General features: G+C 31.4%; 1 pseudogene; it reads left to right on the top strand.

Moving 5' to 3' along the window:
* Positions 1-8,229: 8,229 nt before the first annotated feature.
* On the top strand, positions 8,230-9,773 carry LOC120156789 (annotated as a pseudogene).
* Positions 9,774-16,922: the final 7,149 nt, after the last annotated feature.

A 16,922-nucleotide genomic window follows, 5' to 3' on the forward strand; every position in this document is an offset into this window, starting at 1 on the left:
AAAACCGCAAATTTACAACGCTAATCTTGAGATTTAATCTTCAAAGCAAAAGAGTTCCTGTTTGTTTCCAGATAAAAATGGAAACAAATGATGGCGCGGTGTTTTAAGGGAAGGAGTGGGCACGTGACATTAATGAGATGAAGAAGAAAATAGGGAAGTGTTCGTTTTGCCCAACCGCCAATACTGTGTTACTTTACCACCCACCGAGCTATTCAGTGAACCTCTGCCATTTCATCGAACTCAAAAGATTCCAAAGCTTTCAACTCAGTTATCATTATTGCTACTGACTCAGGAGCCATTGATTTGAAACCCAGAGCTTCTTCAATGGTGGTGATGCTGGTTCATTGACTTCGAAAACTATTTAAAAAAAAGGTCAGTCTTGTGTAAACCCACGCTATATAAACAACAAAAATTAGAATATATGACATAATAATAATAATAATAATAATAATAATAATATAAAGTGAAACCTTTCGTTTTGCATCATAATCAATTAAAGAGAAAGTGGCTCGAGTAGCAAATAGACTGGGGATATGTGGACAAGTCTTCTTGACCGTCAATACCTGAGTTCATTCTTCTAAATGGAATTTATCATTATAATGGTCTAATTTCATGACCCAACTATTCTTAATTTTCGCAATTGGATCATTTCAAGGGTATTTTGGTTATATAAATTTAAATTATCAATAAAAAATCTTTTATGTAGGGATGGCACCCGCGGGTGGTTCTTTGGCTGCTCCGATCTCGACTAAAATATATACTTAAAATTTGACTCCGTTACATCTTGATAAATTTTAGGTTTTTTGCTGTTGAATCCGTCTCCATTTTTGGGCTAAACTTAACCTGACCTTTGAATTTAATATTTTTAAAATAATATTTTTAACTATTTATTATATTTTAAAATATTAAATGATATATTTTAATAATATAAAAATAAATTCTTAAAATATTAAATTAATATATATAAACGATCTCGACTAAAAAATATACTTAAAATTTGACTCCGTTACATCTTGATAAATTTAGGTTTTTGCTGTTTTGAATCCGTCCCTTTTTGGGCTAAAATCTTAATCCTGATTCGAATATTTTAATATTTAATAATATATTTTAACTATTTATATATTTTAAAATATTAAATTGATATATTTTAATATAAAAATAAAATTCTTAAAATATTAAATATAATATATATAAATTAATCAAATCGAGTCAAATCAATATTTTTCACCTTAAATCCGATCCCACTTCAAAATTTTATACTATATAATCGGCCTCAACTCACTCCTGAGCACCGAAATTTTTAAAATAAAAATCGCCCTATAAGGTAAGTTGGGAAACCGTGGAATTCGACTGTTTTGACCTCTACTTTATGAATACTAGAAAACTTAGTAAAATTATTATATTATTATAAAATGTTTATTTAAGGTATAGTTAGTTAAATGATATAGTATATTATAATCTAAAGGATAAATTACCTATTTGGCCACCCAGCTGTTATAATTTTCTACTTTGGCCACCAAATATTGTTGTTTTGTAAAATCATTGATGACATTATTTTTTTTGTCACTGATTGTCAAGATTTCGTTAAAACTTAACAACGATGGGTGACATAACATGATATATAATAATTTTAGTCCTTAAAATTTATATATTCTATCAGTTTGGTCTTAATTTAAAATAATTTAATAGAGTTAATTTCAATATGTAGAAGGCATAATGACAAAAAATCCCCAACGTTTAAATAAATAGTCGCTTTGACTCATATCTCTTCTTTTGAAGCATTTGTTCCCAACGTTTTATTTTGGGACAAAAAGATCTCTTGTTGATGAAAATCGTTAGTTAACAAACGTTAATGCTCTAAAATAGGAACTTTTGCCTAAAATAAAATTGAGAGTTAAAATGCTAAAAAAAGAAAATAAAATAGAACTAAATAGATTATTTAGTCAAATGTTAGAGACATTTTTATCCTAAAATAAAATATTGGAGGTTAAAATACTTCAATAAAAACAAGAACCAAAACAACTATTTAATCTGGAGCAATCTTTATTATACTAGACATATATAAAAATATTATCAATTAGTCCTTCTCAAACCCAAACCCAAACCCAAACCAAGGCTTGATATCGTCGCCTTCAACCATCGTATGATGTTATCTTAGTCGCCTCTTTTGATAAATGTAAAAAATAAATAGAATTTATGGTGTTTACAAAAGCCCAATCCCAAATACACAAAGGAAGCTAGCATGGTAGCCGTCTGCATAAGTGAAAAGTGAGAAGCAAATTTGGTTTCCGTTCATATTTAACTTTAGTGGAGCCCTAAATACTGAAGCAACATTAGTTTATTGCAGCATCATTTAGGACTAATATAACATTATTATGTTTCCACAGTATTCATTTAACTATGGGTAAAACTATCAATGTCTAAACTATAATTTTGATCCGTTTTAGATATAAATTTTAAATTTTTACAAAATTATAACTAACATTTAGGTTTTATTTCATTTTAGTACCTCGTTAAAATTTAAGGATTTAGTACCTAAACTATAACTAACATTTAGTTTTTAAAAAATTAATATTGGTACTAAAATGAAACAAAAACTAAAATTTAGATATGATTTTAAAAAATAAAAAAATCTAGATATTAAATCACACCAACTAATAGTTTAAGTACTAAACGTAAATTTACCATTTAATATCAACCAAGCTTAAGTAAGCATGAAGCAAGCATAGGTGAGTAAACGATAAGTTTTTTTTTCTTTGAACGGTCAAACGTCTGATTTAAACGCACCTCTCATCCAATAATAACCGGACGAAAGTAATAACGACGGCTTTTACAGCGACACAAATGTAAAGCTAAAATACGAAAATAGTGATTGACGTGGCAATTTCCAACATGGACCCCAACAGCCAACGCGTTTTCATATCAATTTCAATGCCACTACGATTCCCAATTAACATCATTTTAAAAGTCCAACACATATATATGTTTATAATAGGATTAGATTTGAAATATATTATTCAGAAACATTACTATTATTATTTATTTTAAATTGTTTACATGTGGATTGAATTTTATATAATTATATATACGAATCCAAATCTGCAAGTAAAAGATCTAAATATAAAAGGTCTTCATTCAGATAAATAATGTTTAAAATTTTTGTTTTAATAAATAATATTTGAAATTGAATGTTTCAATGAAATACCGTATATAATAACATATATTATGTTTTTGGGTGTTTTTCTGTGATGTATAATTATATTTTTTTTAAATATATAATGTTAATTATGTTTAACTTTTTAATATATCATATTGTTATATTTATTAAATGAAATATATCTATTTATTTATTTTTGGATAATTAAGCTTTATTACCCAAAATAGCATAACCTGCTACAAAACAATACAAACAAATGATCAAAAGAATGGGAAACCTATGTACAACAAAATTAAACTATACCCCAATTGTTACATAAAGCTAAATTAATACTATCATTTCTTCCTACTTACAACAATTCCTACAATCATCTTAATATTTTCTTTAAAATGTTATTCTGTTTTGGTAGTGACTTGCGTTTATCTGAATTTTACAGCCATGAATAAAATAATAAGAATAAGCCAATGAAAATGACGTGTCACAATTAAATATTAACAATTTTGCTAAACGATGGTAGGTTGGTGTGGCATTGACATAAAGATTGTAGTGGCATGCCCCGAAGCTGACAAGTGACAGCATATTGACTTGGTCTCGCCAACTTTTAGTAACAGTTACCCCTTAACCACATCATTACAATTATGTCTTTAACTTCTCCATGGGCCTCAATGTCTAAAGATTAAGCCTTCTCATGACAAATAATGCAACAAAATGGATTCCAATAACTTTGATGTTAACGAGGGTACGTATGGTACACATAATGTATGTTTATCTTTAAGAATAAAATTATCAAATGTAACACTACTCTGGAATTGTTTACATTGTTTAATTTACTTAACATGAATAAGATTACAATGTTTGGTTAAAGGAATATAAGATTACTTTAATGCATATTTTACCAAATTATTCTTGTGATATATATTTTTTAACAAAAAAAATAAAATATTAAATTATAAATAAAAATTTATAAAATATTAATTATTACACTATATAAGTTTAAATAAAAAAATATATTGAACATATAATTTAATATAATTAGTATACCAACTTAATTTTAAATAATTTTCATAAGTGTCATATTTATTTATATAAATATAATACAACATGAAAATAATATTGTGATCTCAAGTGCACAAATATTATTTTTTTAATGTATAAGTTTTATTTTTTAATAACTCAAAATTAAATATTATTTTAAATATTTATATTTTACGATAAAAATATTTTCTTCTCATAAATTATAAAACAATTAATATATTAAAATATAAAATAATTTTAACTACTTAAATTTATTAATATTTTATGAAATTAAACTCTTTGTATATTATTATTAAGTTTATAATTTAAAGTAAACCATGAAGAATAAGAATTGAGAAGGATCTATGTAAATAAAATTATTATTTTAAGGGTATTTCTGTTTAAAATGATGAAAATTATTAATTACTTAAGAAATCGGAGTTAATAACATTTCTACCATTTTAACCTAAAAATACTATTATTAGTAATAAATTATTACATGATAATGATTTTTAAGCCTCCCGTTCTTAATATCGGCATCTTCCCAGAACTGACATATCACCTTAAAGTGTTGTTCTTGAACCCCGTCAAAGGCTAGACTTGCAGAAACTGGGAGTGATGAACCATGGCCAGGTGGAGGGAGTTTAAGCCATTGATTTCTCAGGGACTGGAAACCAGATAGGTTAAAGAAATCCCATCTTTTAAACCGAACAGAAGCAAACCGTTTCAAGAATCAATCAACCAAGGAAGATCGTGCGTGAGAGAAGTGTGTACGAAGCAGCTCAAGCTTTGGTCTTGGACGACTTCAAGCAAATTCAGCTGGTAAATCGGGTTTCTTGATGAAGGTTTCTTGAAAGAGAAAACCAGGCCGGAGGAGGTGGTGGGAGGATGTGTGTGGCGGAGATGATGATCAAATCGTTCCAAGTCTTGATACGCACTTGAGTCTTGTGCGTGGTTTCAAGGGAACTTTACTGAGGATTAGTTCAGGAATGTCCTGGCTGACTCAATGGCTCTTTTCTTGCCACGCCAAGCCTAACATGCTGAAAAACTGGAGAAAGAAGGCTTTTAGACGATGATGGGTTTGCTGAAATTTATAAAACCCTAGCGAGCTTTTAAAAATGGAAACACCTTAAACCCTTCCAGCAGGGCCAACTAAAGAAATGATATTTAAGGAAACAATGGCTGATATGGAATATATTCGTGTGTAATGTGACAAAATATTGGAAAAATAGGGGAGTGTAGCTGGCCGGCTGGCCCAATTTTAATGGGGGTTTAATGTAAAACTTGGTCCCCCAAGGCCAGTACTGGGCCGAACCTAAAGCATATTGTATGCCCTATAAGTAAGGCTGAATAATCTTTTTGCCCCTCAAATTTTATTAGTTTTGCAATTTTAACCCTTAAAATTAATATAGATAGTTTTGATTGTCATTTTTTTTATGACCAATGACAGGATAATGTTCAAATCCTATTCAAAAGGAGCTAATGTCATTTAACTACTAAGGATCAATCGACCAGTGATAGAGCCACCATCATTTATTTTATTTTTATTTCACAAATTTTATATAAAAAATATTAAAAAATGAGACATCGCTTTAAAATAAATATTATCACTGTTTTTAAAAAATGACATCCCTCAAAGAAAATTAAATTCTACTGTTAGCCTTTACCCAATTATTTTTTTAATATTTTAAAATTTTGATATTAAAGTCTAATTTTTTTATTTAATTCATATTAAAGTCTAATTTATACGTTTTGTAATCTATCATCCAAGGAATTCTACCCCGTTGATATCAATAAGGAGTAACTGTGAAAGTTCTTTAGGAGCTTTTTCTAACCAGTGAGTCCCTCCACTCCTCGACTCTAGAGTGATAGATTTGTCAATCGGTCACGCAACGATTCCCTTCCCTCCAGGTATGTCTGAGTTCGGTAACCCAGTCTTCCTTCTTCATCTCTACACAGTCTTTGAAAATAATTTCGTGTTGTACATTTTCAGACTCTTCCTTCTTGAGAATGTTAATGACCCATTTAGCATCTGCTTCAATGATAAGATTTCTTGCTCCCAAAGCCTTGGCCAGGATCATCCCCTGCCAAATTCCCCATAATTCTGCCATAGCACTCGTGGTTATTCCGATGTGCATCATGAAGCCGTAGATCCACTTCCTATTCTCATCTCTAATCAGTCCGCCCGCCGCCGCCATTCCGATTCTCGACTTACAGGCCCCACGTATTGAGGATCCAGCTTCCTTTCGGTGGTCGTCTCCATTTTACCCACTTAGGTTATCGGGTAATTTTTAACGTGTGTTGTTTGTGGCTTGTAATTAATTTATGGATAATATTAATACACATTTAAATAAAAATGCTTTAATGAATTTTTAATTGAATAAATATTTAATTAATTTATGAAATTACATTTATCAAAGCTTTAGTAATTAATACAGAGTTAAGATTTATACAAGTATGAATAGAGTTGTGGACAGTGACAGAGAGGACGTAGAAAGAAAGGAATGATTGAATAGGGAAATTGATGACATGAAATGAAGCAAATGGGAAATTTTCAGTGATCAAGCAGGTGAGGTGATAAAACAAAAACCTGATAAAGTCCTGCCCAGAGATTCTTTCTTTACACTTCCAAATAACCATTGCTTGCAGCAGTATTACTGCACACCACCCATACACATTATAACATAAAATCATATATATATATATATATATATATATATATATATATATATATATGAACAGTGTTGAAGCAAGTAGCAGAAAAAGTACAGAGAGACAAATGCAAGCCATCGATTGCATCACGGATAGTCAAAGATATTGCTTTGGGGGCAAGCGTGGTCGTTGCCAGAGCGTTTCGCAGAAGATGCATTCGGTTCTTACATGTATGATGATTATAATTATATTTGCTCAATGGGATGGACGGAGGAGACGAATGTAACGTTTGCTGTTTAAAACATTTAAAATTTTATAAATTTTTAAATTTATCTCAATATAAAATTATGTGTAATCTTAACGACGAGACAACAAATCTTACCTTGGACCATACCCGAAGTTTGTTTTAACCATGTCTTGTGAGTTTTTGATCTTGTAATGGAGTGATTATTAGTCTTTGGAAACCTGGTTTATTAACAAATGTTTAGGTTTTCCGGGGGAAGGATTGTAGGGGAAGAAAGGAATGTCGCATCAGGGGGGTCACTGTACTTTTAACTCTATGCTTGCTCATTCGAGGGAGGGAGCTCAAGTGCCAACCTTTTTACAACGTACTATATATTTTTAAAAGATGAGTTTAGAATTTAACCAAACCCTTATTTTTTTATTAAATATGTTATTTTTAAAATTAATCCTCCAATATATAAGGTCCTTATTCTCATTTCATGCTATGTTGGATAAGTACATGACTCAAATCCGACTTGAATTTTATTGGATTGATTTCTTTAGAAAATTATGTTCAAGTTTGAGTCAGATCGATTTTTCAGAGGAGAAATTCAGATCAGATAAGATTAAGTTAGATTCGAGTTTCATGTGAAAATATACTATCTAATTTGACGCAAGAAATAATATGATTATACTTTAAATATTTATACATAATTATAATAATAATTCTCTCTCTCTATTAGTCTTTTTTTCCCATTAGATTAATATTTCACTGAATAAAATTAATAATTTTTATAAATATATATTTCGAATTTGATTCGAGTTCTTTCTCAAAAGGTGAATCAAGTTTTGAGTCATATAAATCAATCTAAATTTGAGTCTGATCAAATTTTAAATAAAAAATATATTTTTTATCAATCAGATTGATCGGAGACTCGATTCAAGCTGACCTTACTCATCCCTAGACCCTAACTATATGTACTGCTTTCAGCTTCGGTGCATGAACCCGAATACCCGAATTGTTAGGGTTTGTAATGGGTTAAAAGGGTAATAATGAAGAGTAAGAGTGGGACCCGAATGTGGCAGGGCGTGGGAGAGGGTGGAACATGACGTTGTCGGTTGTTTTGTGCAGATAAACTCCTTTAATCTCATCAGAATCTTTCTCTTTCTGTTTTTGTTTTATCACAAAACCCGCACTCTATCTCTCCCTCTCCTCCTTGTCTCTAAGGATTGAATATTTCTTATCTTACCCCTCGGCTTCACCACAAGCAACCAAGCTGTCGCTTGTTGGGAGCACTGAAGCAAACCCTGATCATTAACCCTAAAACCCAAACCCAGATCCCCATCTCCTTAAGTACATCCTGCCTTGAAGGCTCATAAAGCTTGTGGCCAGTTGTGGTTTCCTGCTGTTTAGCTGGTTATCTCTTTCTCTCTCTCTTTCTCTGACTTTGGTCCCATTTTTACTTTACTGTCTTATGTTTTGTTTTTCTTTGAAGATATTGATTTTATTTTCTCTCTCAGCTTACAGATGTTGTAACGGTTGAAATTAGCGGTATGGGTCGATGGATTTTGGCCGAATAATGCTGAATATCGGGAGAAATATAGGGGGAAAGGAAGAAAAAGGTTATCTAGATAAGCTTCTTGCATCATCATCATCATCTCTTTTGAAGAAACGTTTCAAAAGTTTTGGATGAATAGTTTAATAGTGAGCTTTCATTTTTAGCTTTATTTTTTTTGGATGGAATTTATATTTCTTTGATTTATGGAAGTGAGAGGTGAAGAAGACGATATTAAGACGCCGGTTCGAGATGAGATTCATAATGGTGCTGCTGTTCTCACTTGCACTCAAACCCTAGACCATGTTCATGGTCCGCAGAGGCAACAACACTCGTTCGGCCATACCGGAAGATCTCCAGCGTCGCCCGGCGTCGTCAGGTATCGAGAGTGTCTCAAGAACCATGCTGCCAGCATCGGCGGGAACGTTTACGATGGGTGCGGTGAGTTCATGCCTAGCGGAGAAGAAGGAACGCTGGAAGCGTTGAAATGCGCCGCCTGCGACTGCCACCGCAACTTCCACCTCAAAGAGGCCGATGGCGAGACCCGACAATTCGGCGGCAATCATTCCGGTCGAAGCAGCTTGATGCTTAGCCCTCTGCAGTTGCCTCCACCCTTGCCATCTCCAACCATGCTGCACCACCATCAAAAGTACTCGGTTCACACAAGTCCGCACAGTGCAATGATTGCACCGATGAACGTATCGTTTGGCGGCGGAGGGGGTGCCGAGTCTTCGAGTGAGGAACTCAACATGTACCGGTCGAACCCCGAGGGAATGCCGTCGGCTCCCTCCTATGTTTTGTCTAAGAAGAGATATAGAACCAAGTTCACGCAGGAACAGAAGGATAAGATGTTGGAATTAGCCGAGAAAATGGGGTGTGGAGAATCAACAAACAATACGAAGACGAAGTGGAGAAGTTTTGCGCCGAGTACGGCGTTGAAAGGCAGGTTTTCAAGGTCTGGATGCATAACAACAAGAACGTGAAGAAGCCGCCCCAGGATCAGTAACATACCTTCTTCATAATGCCATATGGAATTTATATGTATACACAAGGGGCATCCTAGAAAGATTAAAACCAGGCATTGTTAAAGGAGCTGGCCTTAAGGTTGAAATTTCTATATAATTCTTCATTGTAAAAGCCTTGTGGCTAATTCAGCACTTGTATTAGTAATTGTTCTTCTCTATATTTTAATGCTAGTCTATTTCTCATCATTTCATCTGTGCCAGCATTGTTTCTGAACATTACGTATTAAATTATGTTTACTATGTAATATAAAAGTGGTATATATGGTAATAGTTTCAACGTGACATTGTAATTTTATCTGTAATTTAAAAATATAATTAATTTTTTAAAAATAAATTGCACCCTAACATTCGTAACATTCACAATTGTAATATCGTAGCCGTATTTGCAACCATGATCGTAATCGCAAATTCAGAAAAAGGAAATATGAAAATGGAGCAAATGCCACCAAATGGGGTGTCTCGTTCTTGACAATATTTAGGGTGATTCACCGATTCTATTTTACGATAATTTAATATAAGGTTAAAAACGGTACGGCTGAAAATATTATAAAAATTATAATATTTTAGGTTGAACCTAAAATATTACAATCTTTCTAACATTTCGGTTGAACCTAAAATGTTTCCGAAAATGCAATATTTTCGGTTGACAACAAAAAATGTTATGTGGAATGTAACATTTTCAGTTTAACTAAAAATATTAGAAAAAATAAAAAAATGTTAGAAAAAACTAACATTTTAGGTCGCGTCTAATTTAAAATGTTATGATTTTTTTATCATATTTTCATTTACATCCAAGATTATTGTTTTCCAACTTTAAATTAAGTTGCCGTTCTTCCAATATTTTTTATCACATGTTATGATTCTATTAACCTTTTGACTTAATGCCCAAATAAGTACCTAAATTATACCGTTTGTGTCAAATAAGTGCCTACATTTTTTTGTTCATTCGGGTGCCTAACGTTACAAACGTTAGCACTTTAGGTGCCCGAAGAGTAACGACCGTTAAATTAAGACCGTTATCCATTCATTGTATGACACGTGTCACTGATTATATTTTTTCCATTTTTTTTATAAAATTCGGATATATTAAAATTAAAATAAATAAAACATTAATAATATTTTAATCCTAATAACTTATCCCTGAAAGAAAAAAAAAATTCCCACGATTTTCATTCTTCTGAAACTCTCCCCCTCCCCCATTCTCGATTTTCATCCTTGGTTCTTCCTCAAGTTCTTCTCTTCAATTTTCATTCTCGATTTTCCTTGCATGGTACGTATGCTAATCTGTTTATCATTTCTTTTCACTCTCATCCTCATCTGTTTATCCTGAAACTAGGGTTTTGGAATTGTGTGAACTGCTTATCTTTAAAATCATGAAAGATGTTGATTGAATCTTCAAAATCGTGTTTGTAAGGTTAGTCCTATTTACGTCCTTAAGATAATGTATTAAGTTTGTTATTTTTTCTTCTTCTTAATGTGAATTTCTCGTGGTCCGTTGCTATTCTCTCCATAATGTCATGTTTAATGGTCTAATGTAACGTTCATAGTTCGTTGCTCTTTTGAACAAAATCTATTACAATCTGATTAATTTTTAAGTCATATTCACACTATGAAGATAGAAATATAACCACTCAAATCACAACACCTAACATTATGACTTTGTTTTTTAAATAGACCATTACAAAAAAAACCCTAACCACGAGATATATATATTAAGGAACATGTCATATTGAGGGACGAATTTAATGTTTTTTTAAATATTCAATTCAAATTAAAAATTTGAAAAAATAATAATTTTTAATGGAACTCGTCATCTCGATGACGAGTTTCTTAAAAAATATTAAAATAATACTCGATGAATATAAAAATAATATTCAATGAACTCGTCACCTTGAGGTGATGATTCCCCATGCACTGTAAAAATTGTTGTAGATCCCAAAATAAATTTGACACCCCTAGTTTGCAAATTGTTTTCCAGGCCATGGTAATGGGCCAAAAAACCATGATATATTAAGCAGGTTCGTTTCTGAGATTTTGGTGGCTCTGGGCAAACTAAAAGATTAAACCCTAATTAAAGGTTTAAATTACAATTTGTATTTGTGTTTTCGATCGCGTTGTGTTTATTGTTATTGTGAACATAACATATTATATTGCGGTCACTACAAATATCGTGGTTGTGGATTTTTAGTAACATATACTATTGTGGACATAACGATTGTTGATATCATAATTTTGGACGATATCGTTACCACTACATAAAATCATTGTTGTGCTTAGTTACCATTATTTAAGTAATTTTTCATAATAATAAATTTATTTTTTTCAAATTTTCTAAAAATTGTACTTTTAATAACAAATGTTAAAAATACTGACAAAAAATTAGATACTTTACAAGTATTAACAAAATAAATTATAAAAATAGATCCCTACTAATAAATATTAAAAAAATAAGTCTATAATAATAAATATTAGGGATAAATTGAAACCATAATAACAAATATTTCAAATAATTGAGCTCAATAATACATGATAAAATTTCTGAGCCTTAGCCATGTAACCCCTCTTGCCCGGCCTAGATACGACACTGATATTCAGTGGGTAAACGAGATTTTTTTCCTAACCGTCTAAAATATGCTTATTTAAAGAGCAATTTGAAAGCGTCATTCAGAGGACTAATCCACTGCACTAGGAACTCATCCGTCTCCGTGTGCAGCAGCGAACTCAGATGCAATTGCAGATTCAGCCAAGTGTTGGCAGGTTCCTCAGCTGGGTTGGTTTAAACTAAATACTGATGGCTCCAAGCGAACGGACTCGGGACTGAGCACACGTGGCGGAGTTTTTAGGGACTCTCAGCTGGTGATTGAGTGGCTGGATTCTCCAAAGCGATTTGTGTTTGTTCAACCTTAGATACTGAGTTGTGGGGAAAATTTGAGGGCATAAAGATGGCGTGGGAGATGGGTATTCAAGCATTAGTTGTTGAGTCGGACAGCAAGCAAACGATTTCGATAATTGATTCCAGGCAAGGCTTGGATTTTAATTCCCCGATGGTGCTGTGTATCTGTGAGTTAATTGCTCGGTCTTGGAGTTTGATCATGGCTTTCATCCCCGTGAATCAACAAACTTGCAGACGGAACGGCCCGAGCAGCCTGGTCTCTGCCTTTTGGATTTCATTCGTTCCTTTCTCCTCCTGCAGTGGTCTGCGAGTTGATCCAGACGGATCGCGTGGTTTCCTCAACCGGCTCTATGTAATCTTTGCTTTGGGTTGCTATCTCTTTGTACTAAAAAAAAGAGAGCAATTTTGTTAAGGTCCATATTTGGTAGATTGATTGTGTTTATACTAATTACATCATATATGCTAAAACTTTTAAATATTCCAATTTCATCCTCAAATTGTGACTTTTGTTTTAAGTCAATCCTTAAACTTTTGAACATTCTAATTTCATCCCAAAACTACCCAAACTTTTGATTTCCAATTTTATTCCCAAATTCATTTAAATATACAATTAGTGTCAACCATAATTTAAACTAAATTATGTTTTTCCCAAACATAAAATAATATAACTGGACATATTGATTTTATTAACAAGGGATGTGATAAGTATATAAGCATAGTTTCGGATAAAATTGGAATGCTCAAAAATTTTGGGGATCAACTTAGAATGAAGTCATAGTTTGGGAATGAAATCAAAATATTCGAAAGTTTAAGAACTAATTTAGAATGATAGTCATAGTTTATGGATGAAATTAAAATATTTAAAATTGTAGGGCCTAATTTAAAATGAAGACCATACTTTGAGGACATGTGATGAAATGACTCTTATATTTATAAACAAAGTTACACTGCGTAACTATATACTTAAGGTACATGTCAATACCTTATAAACTCGAGGCGCTTTAATTGGATTTAAGTTTATTTTACACTGTGTAAATATTTCTATGTATCAACTTGAGAGTTAAACTAGGTTTGATAGCTAAGTAAGCTATCCCCACTTGAAATTTACATATAATAGTCTTATTGTAATCCAAACTATAGCCTTGTTTATAAGTGTCGTAACCGATTTTCGTCCGGACACAAAATTTTACTTGGCGGGAAAAATAAGATGAATAAAATGAATAAATGGTTTTTATTTAAAGAAATGTTTTGGGAGTCGCCATCGACCTTTTTGATTAGGTCGGTCGAATACCTAAAATTATCTTTTAAAAGAATTTTTAAGAAAACATTAGTTAAATAAACTGGTCTGCGTTTAACAAAAAATTCGTTCTTTTTAATAATAAAAAGGGACATGTCCATGACGAGCACCATGGTGGCTATAAAAGCCACCACCCCCTGCAAAATAAAAAAAACGGAGCAAGAACGGGGAACAACAACCACAAACAACAACCAACAGAGAAGTACGACAACAACAACAACAACAAGACAACAAACCAAAGGAAAAGAGAAGAGATCAAGAGAACTTACCCCAACCGTCGGAATCTCCATTTTCGAGAGTCGAATTGTCGAAGCTACGACCTCATATCTAGGACGATCGAAGAGTTTTTAAGGTAAACAACTCTCAGTTTCGGCTTTAGGGGAAGCTAAGCTTCGATTTGTGCTAGTTTTCTAAATTCCGGTCACCGTGAACGGTGGCCGGCGGCGGTGATCAGAGCCAAAATACGGTGGTCGATCGGAGGCTTTAGAGAGAAGACAGAGAGAAATAAAATTTCTCTCTGTTAGTGAGAGAAAGAAAAGAAGCAAATGAGAAGCTTTGGCCCTTAAGGGTCGATTATAGGGTATTTATACCCAATATGAAACGACGCCGTTTCAGGGTGGAACTGTGTGTTTTGGGTAAAAGGGTAAACCTCGTCCGCAGTGCTCCAAGTTTGTATACTTTGCAATATAGTCACTGAAAGCAATTTTTGATTATTTTAATTTAGTCTTCGAATTTTATTTAATTTATAATTTAGTCATTATCAGTGTTTATATATATTAAGTTAAATACCTTATTTAGTCCCTCATAATTAAATAATATTTATTTTAATCCTGATTAATTAATTAAGGCTAAATTACACTATCAATACATATATTTTTAATAATTCGAATTATGGTCTTTAATATTTATATTTTACATTTTAATCCCTGATTTGTTAATAACTTTTATTTTTTACCATAAATTTTGTTTTTTTAATTTTAATCATGTTGTTTTTAATTTTATTTATTTTAGTCACTATTTAATTGCAATTTTTTATTAATATCTTTTTAATTTCAATTTTTTAATTTAATACTTTAAATATTATTTATTTTATCATATGAAAATATATTTAATTAAATAATAATATTTATTTATTTTTAAATATTAAAATAGGGTTGTCTTAATTAACTAGAAATTCTATTCAGATATTTTAAATAAATAAATATTGTATTTATAAAAACAAATATATATATATATATAGTTATTTTAGTTTTATTCAAATTATTGTATTTTTCTTCATTTTATATTTATTTAATTATATTCATATTAATATATGTATATATATATGTGTGAAATATTAATAATTATTATTTAATTAATTTCACAAATTAATTAAATAATAATATTTATTTTTAAATATTAAGAAAGGGCGGTCTTAAAATAACTAGATGTCCTATTCTGATATTTTAAAAATAAATAAATATCATGCTTATAAATATATATATTTACGTCATTTTTATTTTTTTCAAGAAAAATTATTATATTCTTATTAATATTTATTTATTAATATTAAAGAAAAGACATTCTTAAAGTAACTAGATGTCATTTTCTAAATATTTTTAAATAAATAAATACCCTATTTAAGTTTTATAAAATTTATTTTAATATTTTTCTTCCTTAGAATTATCCGATCGAATTAGAAATAACAGGATCACAAATTAAATTTATATTCGAATTCTTAAATTCTACTATTAGAGACAATTTATAATCGACAGGGACCAATTTTAGGCGTTGTGGGGTGCTAATCCTTCCCCAAACGTAACCCACCACGAATCACTTTTTATTATTAAAAAGAACGAATTTTTGGTTAAACGTAGACCAGTTTATCTTTTAACTGATGTTTTCTTAAAACTCTTTTAAAATATAATTTTTTGGTATTCGACCTACCTAATCAAAAAGGCCGATGGCGACTCCTAAAACATTTCTTTAAATAAAAACCATTTATTCATTTTATTTACCTTATTTTTCCCGCCAAGTAAAATTTCGTGCCCGGGCAAAAATTGGTTACGACAGCTTGACAACTCTGCTGGGGACTGGTCAAACCTAATTCAATTATATATTGTTTCTATAAGTTAGAAATTGAGAACCCAATTTTATTTAATTTATGATTCTTTTTATTTCTTTCAATTTCTTTTATACCCTTGTATATTTATGTTTACATTTAATTACTTTTTAGATATTAATTCTTGTGTGAAAATTTCTCCTCACACACAACACATACATTGCATAAACATAATCTCTATACTTGAGATTTTCCCTTTTAAGTAGGAGTGAAAGCGACGTCTTCGTGAGAAATTATTCTCCGTGTCAGACCTAGCAAGTAGCTTTCGGGGTTCATATGCTCTATGTCTTCGTGAGAATTTATTCTCCGTGTCAGGCATAGGGAAATGTATCCCCTCGAATTGAACTCGATATACTTTAGTCTGTAATGGACTAGGATTGAGGGTTTGTCAGCCCAAGGGGGCACCAACAAGGACAATTCGAGTACCTTTACTCTTAGAACCGAAACCCTGCACATAATAAACCCTAGAAATTCACTTGATCTAAGACAATGTTGAAACTTTGTCCGTAGGGGTACACAAAGGAGAAATAAGCTCTAGCTTTCAATTTATTTGATTTTATTTTCTTTTTTCTGAATAAATACATGTGAACTAGTAATTATGCGGTTAGGTTAATTTTTCCAAACAAAGCATGGAACTAGAAAACATGAGGTTAGGCTTTATTTATATACCATGATAAATAAGAATCTTTTCTTTCTATTAATTGGTACTAACCATTTTTTTTATTATTATTGATTTCTTGTGCTTGCATTGCATGATCATGACATGACCAGAAAGGGTTGACTTGAAAGACTGTTCATCAAATTGAAAAGTTTTCATAAATGGACAAAAAGTTTTATGATCAAGCAAAATATGACTCAGCCAAGGAAAGACATCCTGATAAAACACTGAAGATAGAAGAGATTTATGCACACAAAGATCATGTTATATTAATACCAAAAGTATTACACAAAGATCTTGCTAGATTAATACCAAAAGCAGTCTACGGTAAGAGTATCAGTAGGGGC

Source organism: Hibiscus syriacus, unplaced genomic scaffold (assembly GCF_006381635.1).
Source record: "Hibiscus syriacus cultivar Baekdansim isolate YM2019G1 unplaced genomic scaffold, ASM638163v2 tig00002840_pilon, whole genome shotgun sequence".
Classification (NCBI taxonomy): Eukaryota; Viridiplantae; Streptophyta; class Magnoliopsida; order Malvales; family Malvaceae; genus Hibiscus; species Hibiscus syriacus.